Here is a 21,308-nt window from a genome sequence, read left to right as displayed (position 1 = left end):
TAATGAAATTACCCTTTTATCATTGTGAAAGGTCCTTCTTTACTTCTGATGAGGTTCTATACCTTAAGTTATACTTTCCAATATAAATGTAGCCACATTAGTTTTTTTAATACTGTTTGCATAGTATAACTTTTTAAATCACTTTACTTTCAATCTATTACTGTCCTTATACATAAAGTGCATCTTTTATAAACAGGACATAGTTGGATCTTGCTTTGTAATTCAGACTAATAGGAACTGACAATAGAGTATTCACTCCTTTTGCATCTAATGCAATTACTGTATGATGTAAGCCTATGATCTAATTTCTAGTTGTCCACTGTCCTTTGTTTAAACTTCCCTGCCTTCCTTTTAACAAAAATTTTGTTTTTTCATTGTGGTTTTTCTTTGTTGACTATATACTTCTGTATTTAGTTCAGTGGTTATTCTTGACATTATTATATGTACATGTACATTTTCAGTTTACCTTGAATTATTCTATCGTTTCATGTGTAGGAACCTTGCAAATGTCACTAACCCCTCCTATCCTTTGTGCTACTTTTATGTGTTTTACTTTCACATATGTTATAAAATACATGAATAGGAAATTTCAAAATCCTTCAAAATTACTTCTTATGTTACTCTTCATTTGTATAGATCTACAATTTGGGAATGTTTCTCCTTTAGCCTGGCAATTCTTCTGTATTATTTCTTATAGTATCAGATAATCTCAACCTAAGCATGTCAGAAAACACCTCTATGTTAGATTCATTTTAAAGCTTATTTTTGGTGAGTAGAGAATCCTAGGGGAGCATTTTTTTTTACTCAGTACTCCAAAGAAGTCATGCTAGTATATTCTGGCTTCCATTATTTTTAACTAGAAGTCAATCTCATTTATTTGTTTTTCCCCTGAATAATGTGTCTTTTATCCTTTGGCTGCTTTTAAGATTTTCTCTTATTCTTTGCTTTTCAACAATTTGACTACGGCATGCCAGGGTGTAGCTTTCCTTGTATTTTCCCACACTGGAGTTTCATAAGCTTCTTGAATTAGTAGGTTGATATTTATCATCAATTTTAGAAATTTTTCATCCATTCTCTCTTGAAATATTTACTCTGCCTCATTGTCTCTTTCTTCTCCTTTAGGGGCTCCAATCTCAATTATTAGACCATTTGTTATTGTCTTTCATGTCACAAATGCTATTTTCTCCATTCTTTTTCACCCTCTATTTCAGTTTAGATCATTTATATTCATTTTCACATTTACTTGTCTTTTCTTTGTGTCCAATTGGCCATTAAGCCTTCCTACCTGGTGAATTTCTAGCTTCAGATATTGCATTTTTCAGTCCTATATTGTCAATATGGTTCCTCCTTGGCATTTCATGGGTCTTTTAAAATTATCCATGTTTTCATTGACTTTTCCTATATTTTCATGTATTTTCTTTAAAAGAATTATAATTGTTGGAGTCTTTAATCTGTTCATTCCAACATCTGAGTCATCCATGGGTCATCTTCTTTTAACTATTTTCCCTCTTGGTTATTTCTCATAATTGTTTGCATGTCTCATACTGTTTTATTGCATGTCAGGTATTCTGATAAAAGAATTGTAGAAACTGGAGTAAGTAGTGTTGTAGTGTTCTCTACTGGAGAGGAAATACACTTTCTTGTGCCTGACAACTAGTGTGAGTAACTAATTACCTTGATCCAAGCAGGGATAGCACTGGGTTGGAGCCGAGTTTCTCTAGTTAGTTCTGGTTCACTTCTAGTTTCAAATGTTTTGAAGGCAAGGTCTGTTCTATGTGTATTGATCCCTCTCTACTTCCTAGCTGCACGTTCAGTTTCTCACATCTATTTGTACTCAGCAAATGCTAGAAAGAGGCTAGGATAATAAGCAGGAATTAAGGAGAATGAGCACTGAAGTTGAGAGGCAGCTCCATGTTCCAATCCATCACCAGATCATTTAAAGTGCTATTGGCCACTCTTTACCCCAGAAAAAGTCTGTCAGCCTGTAGCAGACTTTGCTATATATAATTGTCCTGCCCATGTTCAGACCTGACAATTTGCCCCTAAGATGAAATTGCCTTTACTCACTTAGGAAAGGTTTGCCCTTTTCTGGAATGTATTTCCTTTAGATTTCTTTGCATCCATAGTTCTCTGCTAGCTTTAAAATATATAGAGATTTTATAGTTACATATTCTATTATGACAGGAGCAATGGTTTGTCATGTACTTTTCATCCTGGCTACAAGATAAATTTTTGACCTTTATCTTCTTATTTCACTTTCCTCCCTTTCTCTCCCAATTTCCTTCCCACAACCCAGGAAACAGAGGTGTTTTTATATACCTCCTCCTTTCCAATTCCAAATGCCTGCCTAAGCATTAATCACAAATTCTGGTAGTTTCTATATATTTTGAGAGTACTTTATGACCTGAATCCCTGGTTTAGCACTTTACATGACAAAATGTAGGGAGATTAGTGCCAAAAAAATTTATTAAATTTCTTTTCAACTAAATAGATAGGCTTACAATATAATTATCTTTGTTGCAAAGATGTATTTTGAATGCCAAAAGCTGACATTATTGCTGTACATGTAACAAATCCTAATCCCTAACTCCTACAACCAGGAGATGGATGTCCCAAGCCAATTAGGGTCAAGTTTGTGGATTTGAGATAGTAAAAAAGATTGGATTACACATTTTAAAAATATTAGTTTTGTACACATTTAAAAATATTAGTTTTGTACACTAGAACCTTACATATAAGAGTAACGATGAGAACTTAAAAAGAGAGAGCAAATGCAAAAGGCTGCTTGAGGGGCAGATTCTTTAGGAAAGTATAAACTTATTTCCTCTTTTCACAAAACATTAATTTTTTATAGTTAAAAATATATATTTTATATTTTATATTTATATTTTAACATATATATATATATGTTAAACAGTGTTCCCCCAAAATTCATCTCTATCAGGAAGCCAGAATGTGATCTTCTTTGGAAATAGATGTTTTATAAGTGTTATCAAATTGAGATGAGGTCCTACTAGATTAGGCCGGGCTCCAAATCCAATGACTAGTGTTGCTTGAAGGAAAGGGAGATTTCGAAGGTACACAGAGACATGAGGAGACACACAGGGAAGACAGCCATGTAAAGAAGAAGGCAGAGACTGGAGTGATACAGACAGAAGCCAAGGGATGCCAAGGATTGTCAGCAATCACCAAAGCTAGAAGAGAGACATGGAACAGACTCTCTCTCAAAGCCCCTCAAAGGAACCAACTCTGCCAACACCTTGATAACCAGACTTCTAGACTCTAGAACTCTAAAAGAATAAAATTCATTTTTTTAAGACACCTGGCTTATGGTAATTTGTTAAGGTAGCCCTAGGAAACTAATCCAGTCGTTAATTTTTCTAAAACAACATCATGTAGGGGGAAAAAAAAAACAAGAAAATTTATGGTTTTCTTTTGTTTTTCTGATATTGTTAATAACTTGCAGTACAGGGAAAGGATTATTTGTATATACATTTATCACATGTATCTATACAGGAGAATCAAATTTCTAACTATGAGAACAAAAAAAAATAATAAGGAATCAAAGATGATATCAACATGCTTGGCTGAAAGACTGGTGACAATAAGAAAATGTTCCAAAAATATTAGGTAAAGGAGACAGTCTGACAAATTAGCAGGTTGATGAATGTGTGAGGCCTGAGAGGGCAACATGAAGTCAAGTGAGGAAATTACACACATAGTTAAAAATAACACAAATCCACGTTACTACTAATTACAATGATACCATTTATTGAGAACTCCCCTGCACTCTGCTATTTGCTTTACATCATCTAATTGGAAAAAAAAGAAAACAAACCTATGCAGTAGATATTATGATCCCAATATTCAAATGAGAAAAAAATGAAGCTCTAAAATTTTAACTTGATGCATGCCACACAGGCAAGTAGCAACTCCAGGTTTTGAATTTCAAGTCCGTAGGATTGTAAAATCTTAGCCGTGAACCTTAGCTTCTGTACTCTACCATCTCATTTCGAAGGGGGGGGGGTATCTTTTTTTTCTTGAGTATTGGTTTATATGGAAATTTCAGATTCTTCCAATTTTCTTTGAAGAATATTATAAATGATTCATAGGGTTCTTCCCTAAATCTTTCCTGAAGCCATATTTGACTTGATATTTGTTTTTTAACTTCTAATTCTCTTACAGAAATAGGGACCTTTATTTATTATGGGGCATACTCAGAGTTCTTGATGGGTCCATTCTGAAAAATAATTAGGCTGAGTGAAGCTTCTCTGGAGAAGTTGAATGAGTCCTGACAAATTGATACAATTGAACATTTATAACTATATCTTTATGTCAGAGAAAAGTTTTGCATGAAAAAGCTACAGTATTTGAAAAGGAAGGAAAGATAGTAATTGTAACTCAGGTACAAAGCAGCAATTCCAAATAACCTATTGGTTTGGAAATCAGATATTCTCACCAATCGATTTTCTTATTTGGCCTGAAAAGGAAAAACATGGAGCTAGAAGAAGGGTTTACTTTGGATTCCTTTAAATATTCGCATCCTTTTCAAAGAGTAAATATCCTCTCAAGTTATACAAATTACAAAATGATGTCACGTATCTTGTCACCGAGTATGAGACCTTAAGCCTACTGAGGATTTCCCCCAGATGGCTATCATGACTGATTGTCAGTCACAAGCCCTGCCTGTACTGATTCAGCGCCTCAATTGACCAGACATTGAAACCTGCCACAACCCAGCTCTGACGAAGGGAGATAAATAGCTGAGTATGGTCAGTGAGCTGATCATTCCAGTGCCAACATCTCATTTCCTGAATGGTATCATGGCACATTTAACAGGAGAGATGGCTAGATGGCTAGAAATGGATCCCCTGTGCACTCACTGAGATAAAGCCCTCTAGATCAGAAATACCATTGCCAAATGTTATGGTGTCCAATTATCTGTGGCGCCTTCTCCATAGTTGCTATTGCCACAATACCTAAGCAATTAAACAATTCTATTGGCGTGGAGCTCTATCATCCTTCTTGTGCTTAAATGACAGAATTGATTGTCTGAGGTCACACGTAAGGTCAGTACTCAACAATCACTACATGAATACTTGATGGTGTTTGTGATGAAGTCAAGTGAGTAACAAATTGAAGAATACAAATCTCTGTCTTATGCTTTGCTTAGACTTTGAGACAGACTTCTAATACAACCCTTCTTCCTGGAAACACAGAATGAGAAATACGGCTCCAGACAATTAAAATAATAGTCATTAAATCTACAGTTATCTAAAAATTAAAAATTCATTTCAAAAAGATAATATTGAGGCCCCTTTTTGTTGGTGCTTGCTATATTGCTGTTTTGGCCATTTGAAACTGCTAATCAATATTTTATTTCACTTTTTGAATTCTTATCTGTTCACTTGACATTTATTGCTGTTGATGTTAAAGATGTTTGAATAATAGTACATGGTTGGTCTGTTTCATGGTTATTTATATTTCTAAGAAATCACTATATGGTAAGAGCAGAGAATGGCCATATAAAATGTTAGGTCAAAAGGATATGGCTGGTTATTACCTGACTATTAATTCCTATTATATGCATTTTAATATGTCCATGAATTAGTTAATACCTAGAAGTGAAAAGTTTAGGATTAAGAAGAACACATTTTCAAAAGGCCATATCTTCCTATTATTATAATACTACTAATTTTTGTTGAGTTTTATTTAGAATAAAATTCCTTCCATTCTGGTCATTTTGCACACTTTCAGCTGCGTTAAACAAAAGGCAACTCAGAATAGCATAAACAATAAAGACATTCATCACAATAATGAAAGTCCAGAGGTAGGTCTTTTGCAGAGATGGCTAACTTGGCTGCTACATGATATCAGCAAAGACCTAACCTTTTCTCAGTTTCCTGAAATGATATTGGTTTTAATATTTAAAGCTCAAAGTCCTGGAAACAACCCCAGTCCTGGACAAATGGGATGGTTGGTCACTCTACTAACCCCTCCATCCTTTTTTTTTTTTTTTTTTTTATGATAGTCACACAGAGAGAGAGAGAGAGGCAGAGACACAGGCAGAGGGAGAAGCAGGCTCCATGCACCGGGAGCCTGACGTGGGATTCGATCCCGGGTCTCCAGGATCGCGCCCTGGGCCAAAGGCAGGCGCTAAACCGCTGTGCCACCCAGGGATCCCTAACCCCTCCATCCTTAAGCTAAAGTGTTAGCTTTAGTCCTCAAGCTGTATCTAAAAATGGCTATATCAGCTCTAAAATTCCTCATTTAAATGCATTCAGAGACAGAAAAGAACAGGCCTCTTTCTCTGCCTCTATATGAGAGCAAACGAGCTCTTAGAATCTGTCCAGTAGACTTCCCCAACATCTCATCAGTCAAAACTGTATGACATCCTCTGCCCTCAACTGGTCATTGGCAAAGGAATTGGCATGATGGACTTAACCTAATCAATGGACTTAGTCTAATCAAGGTTCAGCCCCTGGGGCTGGGGCTGGGGCTGGGAAGCCATCTTCTCAAAACACAGTAATAAAGAGAAAAAGGAAGAAAGATACAGGGTGCTGATGGATTTGGGTAGTGTCTGTGCCGCAGGTACTACTGGATGCCATGGGATTTTATTTTTTAACTTATCCCTACCTCTCCAACCCAATAGATTCCTTGGGGTAAGGAGATCCCTTCTCCATCCACACTTTGTAATATCGGGGGAGGGAAGGAGTGGGACTTTCCTAGGTGATTCTAAGACTCCTTGTCTTCTCTGCATTGCAATTAGAAGCCATAGCAATATAAGTTGGACCTCCATGACTTCAGACAAGTGGTGCCAGTGTTTTTAGTGTTGTCACACTCCAGGAAAATCAGACTCCAACTTGAAGACCCTTTATCAAATAAAGGATTGCTTGTTTCTTTACATTGCGCCCCCAGATTTTTATAGTCAGTAGCAACATTACTCCTATCATCAACAGGCTGAAATGTCACCGTTTAATATGGCATCAAAGGCAGAGAAACCAGAGGACAGGGTGTGGGACAGGGGTCTTTCACATGATCTAGTGTTACTTTGAGAAGCTACCTTAATGTTTGTATCATAGATAGTTAGTCAATAAAAGGCTCACTAGTAGAACCATCAATTTATGTGTAAAATATCCCTCACTTGGAGGGAATGTTTTGTCTTTTCTTCCAGAACCAGCAACACTCACTTAGAATTTGTTTTCAATTTTTCCCCCAGATTCTCCATAGCCAAAACATCAGATTTAAGCCTCAATGCTTTTTAGTTGTAGCATTTCAAAAAGGTAGGCTGAAGTAGCATCTAAGTTACAGGTTAAAAAAAAAATTATATACCAAAGGTGTCAAACATTAAAGTAAGCCATTTTTCTGCCTAAACTGGTAGCTATCTTTGTGAGATTTAGAAATGACTAAAGTAACACCTCCAATATTTTCAATGAACTGCAATACAATGACCCTGTTAGTTGCTTTTTCGGCCTGTGCTGAGGATTTCTATCTACACTAATTCTCCCTCCCCGGAGGACCTCATATGCCACATCTGCCATAACACATCAACAGCAGCAAATGTCCTTTGCAAATGCAAATATTTGTAAAATATTCTCAGAGTAGGTGGGGACAGAGTTTGCCGATAGTTTCAAATAATTAAAGGGGCTCCATGTGCAAATGTCAAAATAGGAAAAATTTAACAGAAAATGAAGCAAAGTGACAATACAAATGGCCAGATCTCCCTATTATCACTTGCTGTACATCTCACAAGACAGCTGATTCCCCGCTCTGTATGGGTTCTAGCATTCAGTGATTTATTGGGTAATTCAGCATTTGCCAGTATGTCTTGTGCTAATTAAATGCATCGCACTCTATTCAGAAATGTCACAATTGATTTGTCTTCTGCAAGCACTGACTTTATTTCAATCTTCTGAAAAAGATTTTATGAGCCCCAGATAACTTATCCTGGCACATTCATCTCCCTGGGTAGCTTCTGTGTGTGAGGGCAGTAAGAGAGGAAACCCTCCGTGAACATTCAATACAAATACGTTTGCAGACATCTTATTTATCCGTTATGTGCCATATATCTGAGAAACAGCATAGGTAGGGTAAAATTATAAACTGCCCCATTAGCCTGTAAAAGCATTTAAACATGACAGAAGTTAATGTAAAATGATATTGGCAGATCTCATTGGATGATGTTAGATCAATCCAAAAAAGATGCACTTTGAAAGTGTGTAATTTATTATGAGGTGTTTACTTATTCACAAATTGATTTTGACTGAACTTAGCTATTAACTAACTTGCATACGAGAGGAAATCACCTAATGTCATTTCAGGGACAAGGAGGGAAAATGCAGTTTAGTGTTTTTTAGGAGACATACCACACTTCACACTCATGTAGAATAACAAAGGTGGACAACTGATTGTTGGCCCTTATTTAATTCCACTGCACTCCACCCTATGAACCCAGAAACAACCTCCATGTTCGTATCTTCATTAAGGATGAACCACAGAAAAACATCTGGCTTAGTCCAAGGGAAATAAAAATTCAGTCCCAGTCACTGCTTGTGAACATCTGTGTCAAAGAAAAAAAAGAAGACCATATATGTCCAAATGTAAAAGAACAATCACTGCATCTATGTGACAAGGAAAAGGTTACTCAAAGAAAAGATGCTATCCCATCTTTAGCAAGAAAGTTTTAGAGGACATTTTTCTGGAAATGAGTACCTCACTAGCTTGTATTATTCCATTTTTCTCCTTGTTTATATTAACATTTGGGTTTGGGTACAAAAATGTATGACCGAATAGTAAAAATATCAACTTTCAGAGTCACTTGCTCTTCTGGTAAAGACAGTCTCTCTCTCTTTTTAAAAAACTAAACATAATGCTAATCTAAGGGCAGAGCTTGTTATGGGGTTCAAGAAGGTAATCCATTGAAATGTCCACTGTCTTAGTTTCAATCTATTTTAGGGAAAGTGAAGTCTATGTGAGACTATTAATTTATTCAGAGATCCTTGAAATTAACCATTTTACCCTGCTTCTAAAATAGTGCAGTCAAATATTTTTAAGAGTTTAATTACTTTTTTTTTTTGAGAGAGAGAGAGAGAGAGAGAAAGAGAGAGATAGCATGTGAACAGGGGGAAGGCCAGAGGGAGAGGGAGAGAATCTCAAGAAGACTTTGAGCTGAGTGCAGAGCTATTGTGGGGCTTGATCTCATGACTGTGAGATTATGACCTCAGCCAAAACCAAGAGTCAGATGCTTAACCAACTGAGCCCCCCCAGGAGCCCCATATTTTTAAAGTCACTCCACAGGATTGAGTTTGTTATAAAGTAAATCTATAAATGACTACAGAAAGTCCTTCAGCAAAAGCTACATTGAATATTCAATGTAGCAGTTTACCAATGAATTTATGTTTTTAAATTTTAAGATATATAGTTGACCCTGAAAAACATAGGGATTAAGAGTGACCACCACACCCCTGCACAGTTAAAAATCTGTGTATCACTTGACTCACCCAAAACTTAACTACTAGTAGCCTACTGTTGACTGGAAGCCTTACTGATAATATAAACAGTTGATTGACATATATTTTGTATATTATAAGTATTACATATTATATTCTTAGAATAAAGTAAGCTAGAAAAAAGAAAATGTTATTAAGAAAATCAAAAGGAAGAGGAAATACATTTACAGTACTGTACTACATTTATCAGAAAAAAAAACCTGCATATAAGTAGACCTACACAGTTCAAACCCATGTTATTCAAGAGTCAACTATACCATTCATTTCATTGACTTCAGTAGGAAATTGAGATGCAAATTCTTTCTTATGTGACCCTCCTTACAAGTATACAAAGAGCTGTAAAATGGCAGAACTGGAATCAAAAACAGCCTTCTATCTTCAAATTCTACCTCTTTCTACCATAGCACATCATAGTAGAGTTGTACCTGTGTTGTAGGGCACTATATAAACAAATTGAAAACATTACCAAGGAAGATGGATGGACTGACCCAATTCTAAATCATTTGGTTTATTATCATATTTTCTTAAACACAGAACCATAATGGGTGTTCAGATGTGCTGTCCAGGTCTCCCCCTTGAGAGTTAAGGCCCTTATTCCAAGATGCTGGAATTATTGGTTACTGGATTCTTAGCTCAGTCCCTCTCCAGGAACTGCCATTAGTCCAAGGTCACACACCCTTCCAGAGGGAAATGCATATCCAATAGCTGGCCCAGAGATGTCACTTGTCTTGAAGATCAGAAGACTCTGAAGATCATTTCGGTCATAGAAGTTCCTGTGGAAATCACTGAGGGTTCAGAGATGACATAAACAATTGGAAAGATATTCCATGCTCTTGGAGTAGAAGAATATTGTTAAAATGTTCATAGTACCCAAAGCAACCTATAGGTTCAGTGCAATCTCTATCAAAATACCAAGAGCATTTTTCACAGACTAGAAAAGAGAATCCTAAAATTTGAATGGAACCACAAAACCCCCAAACAGCCAAAGGAATCTTGAGAAAGAAGAATAAAGCTAAAGGTATCACAATCTCAGATTTCAAGATATATTTTAAAGCTATAATGATCAAAACACTATAGTATGGGCACAAAAACAGATACATAGATCAGTAGAACTAAGATAGAAAGCCTGTAAATAAACCCATGTTTACATGGTCATTTAAATTATGGCAAAGAGGACAGAACTATAAAATGGGGGAAAAAATCAACCTTTTCAATAAATGGTGCTGGGGAAATTGAATAGCTTCCTACAAAAGAATGAAAGTGGACCACTTAATTACACCATACACAAAAATAAACTCAAAATGGATTGAACACCTAAGTGTAAAACATGAAACCACAGAACTCCTAGAAGAAAACATTGGCAGTAGCCTCTTTGACATCAGTCTTAGCAATATTTTTCCAGTTGTGTCTCTTCAGGCAAAGGAAAGAAAAGTATAAATAAACTATTAGGAATACAGCAAAACAAAAAACTTCTGCACAGTGAGGGAAACCACCAATAAAACAAAAAGCATCCCACTGACTGGGAAAAGCTATTTACAAATGATATATCCAACAAGGGGTTAATATCTAAATACATCAAGAATTTATACAACTCAACACAAAAAAATAATCCAATGAAAAAAGTGGGCAGAGGATCTAAATAGGCATTTCTCCCAAAAAAGGCATATAGATGGCCAAGAGACACATGAAAAGATGCTGAACATCACTCATCCAGAGAAGTGCAAATCAAACCTCAATGAGATATGTCCTCACACCTGTCAGAATGGTTACTATCAAAAAGACAAGAGTGCCTGGCTGGCTCAGCTGGAGAAGCATGTGACTCTTTGTCTTGGGGTCATGAGTTTGAGCCCCACACTAGGTGCAAAGATTGCTTAAATAAATAAAACTTTAAAAAAAGACAAGAAAAGCAAGTGTTGGCCAGGATGTGATAAAAAAGGAACCCTTATGCATTGTTTGTTGAAATGTAGCTTGGTACAGACATTGTGGAAAGCAGTATGGAAGTTCCTTAAAACAAAAAATAAAACTATCATAGTAAAAACAGAACTATCATATGATTCAGTAATTCTACTACTAGGTATATACCCAAGAGAACAAAAGTACTAATTTGAAAAGATATATGCACCCCTCTGTTTATTGCAACATTATTATTTTTTTAATAATAAATTTATTTTTTATTGGTGTTCAATTTGCCAACATACAGAATAACACCCAGTGCTCATTCCGTCAAGTGCCCACCTCAGTGCCCACCACCCAGTCACCCCCACCCCTCGCCCACCTCCCCTTCCACCACAACCTACAGAATGGGAGAAGATATTTGCAAATGACATATCAGATAAAGGGCTAGTTTCCAAGATCTATAAAGAACTTATTGAACTCAACAGCAAAGAAACGAACAATCCAATCATGAAATGGGCAAAAGACATGAACAGAAATCTCACAGAGGAAGACATAGACATGGCCAACAAGCACATGAGAAAATGCTCCGCATCACTGGACATCAGGGAAATACAAACAAAAACCACAATGAGATACCACCTTACACCAGTGAGAATGGGGAAAATTAACAAGGCAGGAAACCACAAATGTTGGAGAGGACGCGGAGAAAGGGGAACACTCTTGCACTGTTGGTGGGAATGTGAACTGGTGCAGCCACTCTGGAAAACTGTGTGGAGGTTCCTCAAAGAGTTAAAAATAGATCTGCCCTATGACCCAGCAATTGCACTGCTGGGGATTTACCCCAAAGATACAGATGCAATGAAACGCTGGGACACCTGCACCCCGATGTTTCTAGCAGCAATGTCCACAATAGCCAAACTGTGGAAGGAGCCTCGGTGTCCATCGAAAGATGAATGGATAAAGAAGATGTGGTTTATGTATACAATGGAATATTACTCAGCCATTAGAAATGACAAATACCCACCATTTGCTTCGACGTGGGTGGAACTGGAGGGTATTATGCTGAGTGAAATAAGTCAATCAGAGAAGGACAAACATTATATGGTCTCATTCATTTGGGGAATATAAATAATAGTGAAAGAGAATAAAGGGTAAAGGAGGAAATATAAGTGGGAAATATCAGAAAGGGAGACAGAATATGGAAGACTCCTAACTCTGGGAAATGAATATAGCTGGGGGCATCACAATGCCAGATTTCAGGTTGTACTACAAAGCTGTGGCCATCAAGTCAGTGTGGTACTGGCACAAAAACAGACACATAGATCAATGGAACAGAATAGAGAATCCAGAAGTGGACCCTCAACTCTATGGTCAACTAATATTCGACAAAGGAGGAAAGACTATCCACTAGAAGAAAGACAGTCTCTTCAATAAATGGTGCTGGGAAAATTGGACATCCACATGCAGAAGAATGAAACTAGACCACCCTCTTTCACCATACACAAGGATTAACTCAAAATGGATGAAAGATCTAAATGTGAGACAAGATTCCATCAAAATCCTAGAGGAGAACACAGGCAACACCCTTTTTGAACTCGGCCACAGGAACTTCTTGCAAGATACATCCACGAAGGCAAAAGAAACAAAAGCAAAAATGAACTATTGGGACTTCATCAAGATAAGAAGCTTTTGCACAGCAAAGGATACAGTCAACAAAACTACTCCAACATTATTTAAAATAGTCAAGATATAGAAGCAATTTAAGCACCCAAAGATAGATATATAAAGATGATATGTTCTATATGTACAGTGGAATATTACCCAACCATAAAAAAGAATGAGCTCTTGTATTTGCAACAGCATAGATGGACTAGAGGATATTATGCTAAGTGAAATAAGTCAGAGAAAGACAAATACTATATGATTTCATGTATATTTGGAATCTAAAAAAAAATCAAAGACAAAAACAGATCCATAAATACAGAGAATAAACTGGTGATTACCAGAAGAGAGGAAAGAGAAGGGATAAGCAAAAAGGAGTGAAGGGAAATGAGAGGTCCAGGTTTCCAGCTATGGAATGAATAAGTCACAGGGATGAAAGGTACAGCATGAGGAATACAGTTAATGGTTTTATAACAAAATAGTTGTATATGGACGGATGGTAGCTACACTTGTGGTGAGCATACCATAACGATACACTTGTAATGTCACTATGTTGTACACCTGAAACTAATGTAATATTGTGCAATGAATATATTTCAATAATAAAAGAAAATCACTGAAGTGTCTGTTGTAATTGCATTGCAATTGGACTTCTCCATTGTTCCAATTTGGCTTCCCTCACTCATTCTTCATAGGTAAAGTTTGTAGTAAATCTGTTGCAATCTAATATCCACTTCAAGGCCTGTTTATGACAGAATGTGACCTATGACAATATGCATAAAATTGATCCCAAAAGTCATCAACAATTTTACATTTTGAGTGCATAAGAACTAACTATGCAGATACAGGTTTTTGAAAGATTCTTATTACCAATTATTTCTGTACTTTCACTCACATATAGTTCACACTTATTTTGTTAGCTGTATTTGTGGTAAAATTAGGTACAATCATCATTTGAGTTTTAGGTTCACAGGAAATAACACAACTGCAATAGACTGTAACCGATTAAAAATGTAAGTAGTTTTGAGAGTTTAAACCTATGTCTGGGGGTATTTCCCATAAAAAGTGTAAGTGGTTTTTTCATCAGCTTATAAAGTTATAAAATGTGAATTGAATAAACACACTTTTTTGTTGTTTTTACTTGGAAAATTAATACTAAGGTTTTCCAGAGGCTTAGAGGAAATATGCAAATAAATGTAAGAAAGCATCAAAGTAAACTATATAAGTGATGGGTCATGGTACAGTCAGAAAATAAAAGCAGGTTCTTAAAAAATAAATGAGTCTGCAAATAACAAATCTATAAAAAGTGATAGAAAGATAATCATCTAAATAAGTTCCAAAGAAGCATTTGTAAAAATGTAGTAGTCATTCATGACAACAAAGAAATACTTAACAAGTTAGAAGAGACTTCTCTAACCTGACAAAGAATGTCTCCCCCAAATCCATATTTAATTGTAAAGTCTCAAATTGAGAAAAAGACAAGGATATCTGTTAATAATTCTACTTAAAATCATACAGTTCTAACCAGTGCAATAAGAAAAAAAAAGCCTAAGAATTAGAAAGAAATAGGGTTCATTATTTGCAGCTAACATGATTTTTCACATAGAAAATACAACAGAAAACTATTAGAATTAGTAAATTTAACAAATTTGATGGTTCCAAAGTCAGTATTTTTAAAAAATTTCTAGAGATCCACAGTAAAAACTGGAATTTAAAAATTACACCATTTACAACAGCATCACCAAACACAAAGTAAATTGGAGTTTAATGTATGCAAGGTATGCAAGACTATCAGGCATTACAGGGAGAAATTAAACAAGATTTAAATAAGTGGATAAATATATTCCATTTATGAGCTATAAGAGCAATATTAAAAACATGTCAGTTAATAAAGCTCAATATATATCTGCCCTATGATCCAGTAATGCCACTCTCAGTTAAATGGAAACAAGTATCTGCAAAAAAAATCCAGTTGTGCTTATCCTTATTCATAATAACCAAAAACTGGAAATAACTCAAACTTCCATTAACAGCAGATTGAATAAACAAATTGTGTTATGCTTATATATTAAAATATTGCTTAGCAATAGAAAGAGAACAAACCACTTATAGAAACAAAAATATGGATGCATCCTGAAAGCATTATGATGAGTGGGAAAACAGACACAAGATTATATACTGTATATTTCCATTTATATAAAATTTTAGAATGCAAAGCTAATCTGTAGTGACAAAAAGTATATCAGTTTTAGCCTGGGGTTGAAGTAGAGAAGAAATAGACTAGAAACAAGGCAGCCCAGGTGGCTCAGCGGTTTAGTGCTGTCTTCAGCCCAGGGTGTGGTCCTGGAGACCTGGGATCGAGTCCCACATCAGGCTCCCTGCATGGAACCTGCTTCTCCCTCTGCCTGTGTCTCTGCTTCTCTCTCTCTCTGTCTCTCATGAATAAATAAATAAAATCTTTAAAGAGAGAGAGAAAGAGACTGGAAACGGGCACAGAACTTTTTGGTGTGATCAAAATGTTTTTTAACCTGATTTTTGGGAAAATTACACAGGTATATACATTTTTTCAAAATTCAAACACTTAAAATAGGTGTAATAAATTTTTTTCAAAAGTCAAAATAAAAAAAAATCACTAGCCATAAACATATACAGAATGAGAACTCATTCTAAATGAATTCAATGTATTCACAAGATATATAGTAATGGGCTATCCGCAGGAATAAAGAGATTCTGCAAATTTTAGATGAATATTTTGAGCTCCATATCAGGATTCCAGCAAAAGACATTACACGCTCAGATAATTTGAGGACAATTTAATAAGAATATGTATTTTTAAATAAACTAACTTATTTGAAAAGAAACTCTAAGAGAAAGTGCAGTAATCCAGAAGGTTATCACCTTAAGACCAAAGGAACAAAGAAGGGAGTGGTTTTCAGCACATAGAAGAGACTCTTACGGAGAGGTCTGCCTTGAATGGACCTTCAGGAAGGAGGTCACCAGCTAGAAAAAAACCTGTAGGGAGGCATGTGTTGGGGCGGGGGGGTAAATACCCAGACTCACCCTCCTTCTTTCTTCTTTTCTCCTGGTAGGGTCTCCATGTGCTGAACACACATGAAAGCCAAAGCCAACAGTACTCAATGATGTTTGTAAGGATCAGCCTTGGGTACAAAGAAGAGGAGAGAAGATGAAGCATGGATATGGAGAGGCAAATGGAATCCATGTAGCATAACTTCCAACACCCCCATCCTTCACACTGCCTCCTAGTTTTTTATTTGGTAGGTTAACAGTGGGCTAAGGAATCTAAAATTTTTAAAGCCATACATTCTATCCTAATGACCAAGGAAGTGCTTGGATCACTGCACAAAACTACCTCTCTGCATTGATCATTAACACATAAAATGTATAATATGGCCAAGACTCAAATTTCATGAGTCCACCTGTAATTACACTCATTTCTTAATACTTATTTGTAGGTTCCATTCACTTCAGAATGTAAAAAGGCATTCAATTTATATGCATGCTTTCTGAGAGTCTGAGAAAGCATATACCACAGGTAAAAAGCACTTCGATGACTATCAGAAAATTCAAGTATTGAAGCTAAGTCACCTGGAAAGGTAGAATCAGGCCCCTCCTTGTCTGGGAGAAGGAGCATACTTTGTGAGAGTGAAGGAGCTTACTACTCAGGTCCTTACCCTTGACGCTTCTTGGAGAGCAGCCCTGAAACATAAAAAAACACAAGAAGCATAAAAAATCAGCAACATCAAGCTATTCAACTGTTGAAGAGATAAAATGATATAGTCATCAGATAGTCATAGGCAGGGATGTCTTCCCAGGAAGGCAGCAGCTGTTGGGTGTAAGGAATCAGTTTTGCTCAGTCATCCTTTACTTATTTTTGCCTGGGGAAGTGGAGTGTCCAGGAATAACTAAGACAAATCAACTCACTTTTCTGGGTTGTTCAATTGCTACCTTCTTCATTCTAAGCCTTTCCATAGAATGAGAGAAGCCAAGAGAGAAGAGAAGGGCACTTGCTCTCAGGTGAGGCAGAAAAACTCAACACTTTTCCCTAATAGCAAGTCACAGGGCCAGGGCCTGCACTTAGGACTCTCCAGATTACTTTCACTGACAAAATAGAGTAAGGTGAGAAAAGTCAGCAAATTTCAACATCAGCACAAGACATAGTCACATTTTCACAGATGTATTTTTTGGTAGTACAAAAATCTCTGTTTAAAGTACTTAAAAGGGAAAAAAACCAGAAATTAAAATATAAATTCTGTAAAGAATGCACTTTGAAGTTATTTTTATCTTGAATTCACGTAATAACACTATGATGCATACCTCATATGAGAAGACAGTTACTAATGCATCTACAATGCTTCCTTTTTCATTTAAATACCACAGTAAGTAGATGAATAGCGTTATTTTATAGAAATAGTATATAAATATGTCATCCCCAAAGTGACACAAAATATAAGCACGATTCTAGGTAAAATGACATTTTTAAGTCTTTCTAATTTTTCCCACAATAAGACATCAATTCTTTTAGAAGAGTTGGTATTATTAATTCCATGCTCTAATTTCTTTTTGTTCTCTAGATCTGTGTTTGACGTAGTTCTACTAGCAAAGGAACTGTTGCTATAGACAAAGGCTGGGAGAGAAAGGAGAGGCAGCTATAGAAATTTCTGTGATCAAGGAGCTTCAATATGCAACCACAATTAACTGACACAGAGGGATGCATGAGTCAGCTTCTAAGTCAGTGGAGAGGAAGTGATTTCTGCCTTTGTGTCCTTACCGGTAATTTCTAGAAGTCATCTCTAGAACTCAGGAAAGGAATGAAAGTTATCATTTCCCTGTAGATGCTCCACTCTGCTTCAGTAGAGACCTACCCCTAACATTTGCAGGATGGGGGTTAAATGACAAACGGGGACATAAATCTGTCTGAACCTTTACATATTAAAATCAGGTTTATAATTAGGAAATAAAATAGGTTCTTCCACCTTAAAGAAACATACCTTGTAGTAACAAAATGGAAAAATGCATATAAAATTCTGGCTTTTATAACACTGAAAATCAGTAAAACAGCGAATGACTATATTTCTGTATGTGTTAGGACATTTTGTTGATGCACCAGTGAGTAATAAGATAAAGACCTATTACACATAAATTGTAAATAATTCCATATAATTTTCTAATTATACTTTTCACAAATCAATAATTATGTTGTTATAATGAAGATATTGATATAGTTTTTGTTAGTAATCACCTAAAGAATTGTCTACTGTAGTGCTTTTCAGTGATAAAATTTGAATATGTTTTCATATAAAATGTAAATTAATGTAAATGTAAAATAGCCAAAAGTATTTTTCATATACTTTTAAAACATCTTTCTGTAACAGATTAGTTAAAATAATAGGAAAATATAAAATATGTTTAATGAATAGCAATATTTTTATTTTGATCAATTTAACTGAATTGCTTAAGCAATATAATTTAAACATTTATTTTTTGAAAATGTAGATCTCATTAAACATATTTATATGACATAAAACTTTGTAATTCTAGGGTCACTGTTTATCTAATTGCCATTGTAAAGAAGTGATATGTCACTTCACACACTTAGACTTACATATATACAAATGTAAGAGTGATATGAACAATTTCATATCACAAAATGTTCTTCCACCAACACCTCCAACTATTGTGAGTATTTATTTACTTTGTAAGTAAATCCAAAACCATGGATTAGAAAAGAAAGGAAATGAGAAAGCTGTAAGTTCTACAGGGAAATTACATTTATGTGAGAGCCTATTAGATTCATGCCATCTTAAAGATTTGGTAATTTAACTAATTTAGCTTTTCCTTAATTAAGCACTTCTACTATTCAAAGCCCACCCCCAACATCCAGCCATTCAGCAACCCAACATCCCAAAGTTAGGAAACCCCTTAAGTGCAACCACCTTTTGTTTTGCGGTCAAAGGGCAGGAAATATAGATAAACTTTCCCTGGAACCTGAAGGGTATGAGTCACTACAGCAGATGTTTAGGATTATGGAAGAGCTGTGCCCATGCTAAGCACCAGCAATTACTCCTGGTAGGTATTGCAATTATATGAGGTCCCCTAAAGTTCAGGGCTGAACTTTACAACCCCACTACAACCCTCTCCACACATACACACAACACCAAAAAAGTTTATACTGGTTTCACTGAATACACAACTTCTTTTTGTATGACTAGATCAGGGATTGGAAATATGGGAAGAGGGTGATGAGTAACACAGTAGGGATGGTGGAGCCCGTGACAAACTGGAAAGATCATGCCTACCTACAGACATTTAAATTCAAAAGCTATTTGCAAACATTTTAGTGTAAATCTTGAGTGTTCTAAGTGCACACACACACACACACACACATAAATTATAACTGAGGGGATGGGTATATAATTAACTTGACTGTGGTAAGCATCTCACAAGGAATACAGTGATGAAATCACATCATATACCTTAAAAAAACACTGGATTCAACCTAAATATATATAATTTTTTGTTAATCACACCTCAATAAAGCTGGAATAACAAATAGCCTGGCCAACTTGGGCTCTTGGTAGAAGTTTGAAACCGATGTGATCCACTGTTACCGAATTATACAAAACAATTTTCTTTACAATAACAAATATGTATGTCACATATTTGATGTAATGTAAGATGTAATGCTTATAGGTGCTACTTAGGAAATAACTCATTTTGCCATCTCAACTGAAAGAAAAAAAAAGCACAATTCAACAATATATATATTTCCAGGGGGAAAAAAAAAACAATGAATGTTTTTAATCACTCCATATGTTTGACTTTTCAAGGATATTATCCAGAGCCCATTGCTTCTCATTGTTACTGCCCCTGAAATTCAGTAACATTACTATCAGGTGGGCAATAATGCCCAGCTTATGACACCATGTTCTGAACTGCTGAACAAAGCTAATATAAGATCGTTTTGAATATCAACTCTCCTACAGCTAAGCTTACAAAGAAGCATTATCTAATATGATCTATTCCTTGGCTAATATTTAAATAAAAAATATGCTTTCGAACTATAATTAATTTCTGTTTATAATGACTCTACTTATAATTCCAGATTAAGAAAATATTCCTTTATTTTCTCTCAAACTTCATTATTTGGGACACCTGGGTGGCTCAGTGGTTGGGCGTCTGCCTTTCGGTCAGGTCATGATCCTGGGGTCCTAGGATGAAGTCCCACATCAGGCTCCCCTCAGATGGCCTGCTTCTCGCTCTGCCTATGTCTCTGCCGCTCTGTCATGAATAAATAAATTAAGTCTTTGTTAAAAATAAACTAAAACTTCTTTATTTAAGGCTAATCACTATTTAGCTTAGGTTAAATTTCACTTAGAGTCAATGAAAAATGGTGCTTCCTGTAGAGTCAGGACTCAGTTTTATCTATTACTTCCCCCCACCCAATGTGGGCAGATCTTGAGTCATATCCTTGACTCCTAATAAGCATTCTAAACAATCAAGAGACTTTTATCTAGATTTTAAACATACATAAAAGCAGAGCATGAATAATAACCCTCCCCCAAATAAAATATTTAGTAATTCTATGTGCCAAGCATCCTGCTAAAATGCTCTATTCATTTATACCTCAGAACCACCCTATAAAGCCTATGAAGCATTATCACCTTTGTTTCACAGGCGAGAAGGACAAAGCAGAGTAGTTGACTTTCTTGTCCAAAGTTACATAGCTAGTAAGTGGCTTAACCAAGAAGACTCCAGAATATGCTAGATTTCAGAGCTCATTCTCCTTATCTTCTCCTTTTTGGCTTGCAGGACAATCTGTGTCTTTGATATTTCTACCCAAACAGTTTCCCTCCATTAACTCCATTTCTATTTCACCTGTTTCTCCATTCAAATTATTCTTTTTGTCATTTTTAACTTGAGTACAATGTTCAAACCTATTTATGAAAACCAATATAGCCTCATCTGATATAGATTGCTTAAAAAAAATGAACTTTTTCTATACCCTTACATTTTAGGCACATTTCAATAGAAATTAACAAGTAATTTAAAGTGATATAAACATATTTCTCCACAGAGAAGAACTCATAACAATAGTTAATATCTCCTAAGATGAAGGAATGACTTGGAAGATTAATGGAATTAACTTTAAAAAGTGATGAAATTTTCATTAAGTGAAGATTCTCATAAGGTATAAAACAAAGTTAAGTATGATTTAATGAA

The 21,308-nt window shown here is 35.6% G+C and overlaps 1 long non-coding RNA gene across 3 annotated transcripts in view; it reads right to left on the bottom strand.

Annotated features, from left to right (window-relative positions):
* Positions 1-21,308, bottom strand: part of LOC121497915 — a 182,620-nt gene that overhangs the window by 151,331 nt on the left and 9,981 nt on the right. The window contains exons 2-4 of one of the 3 annotated variants that reach the window (XR_005989560.1): positions 16,674-16,784; positions 16,128-16,225; positions 10,078-10,294 (exon numbers count right to left, since the gene is read on the bottom strand). This is a non-coding gene — a long non-coding RNA (uncharacterized LOC121497915). Of the gene's footprint in view, positions 1-10,077; positions 10,295-16,127; positions 16,226-16,673; positions 16,785-21,308 lie in introns of those variants that run through there. The other 2 variants (XR_005989562.1, XR_005989561.1) reach the window with 2 other exon arrangements.

The sequence above is a fragment of the Vulpes lagopus genome, chromosome 8 (assembly GCF_018345385.1).
Source record: "Vulpes lagopus strain Blue_001 chromosome 8, ASM1834538v1, whole genome shotgun sequence".
Lineage (NCBI taxonomy): Eukaryota > Metazoa > Chordata > Mammalia > Carnivora > Canidae > Vulpes > Vulpes lagopus.
Note: the sequence above shows the minus strand (reverse complement) of the source record. Positions and strands in the feature narration are given on the sequence as shown.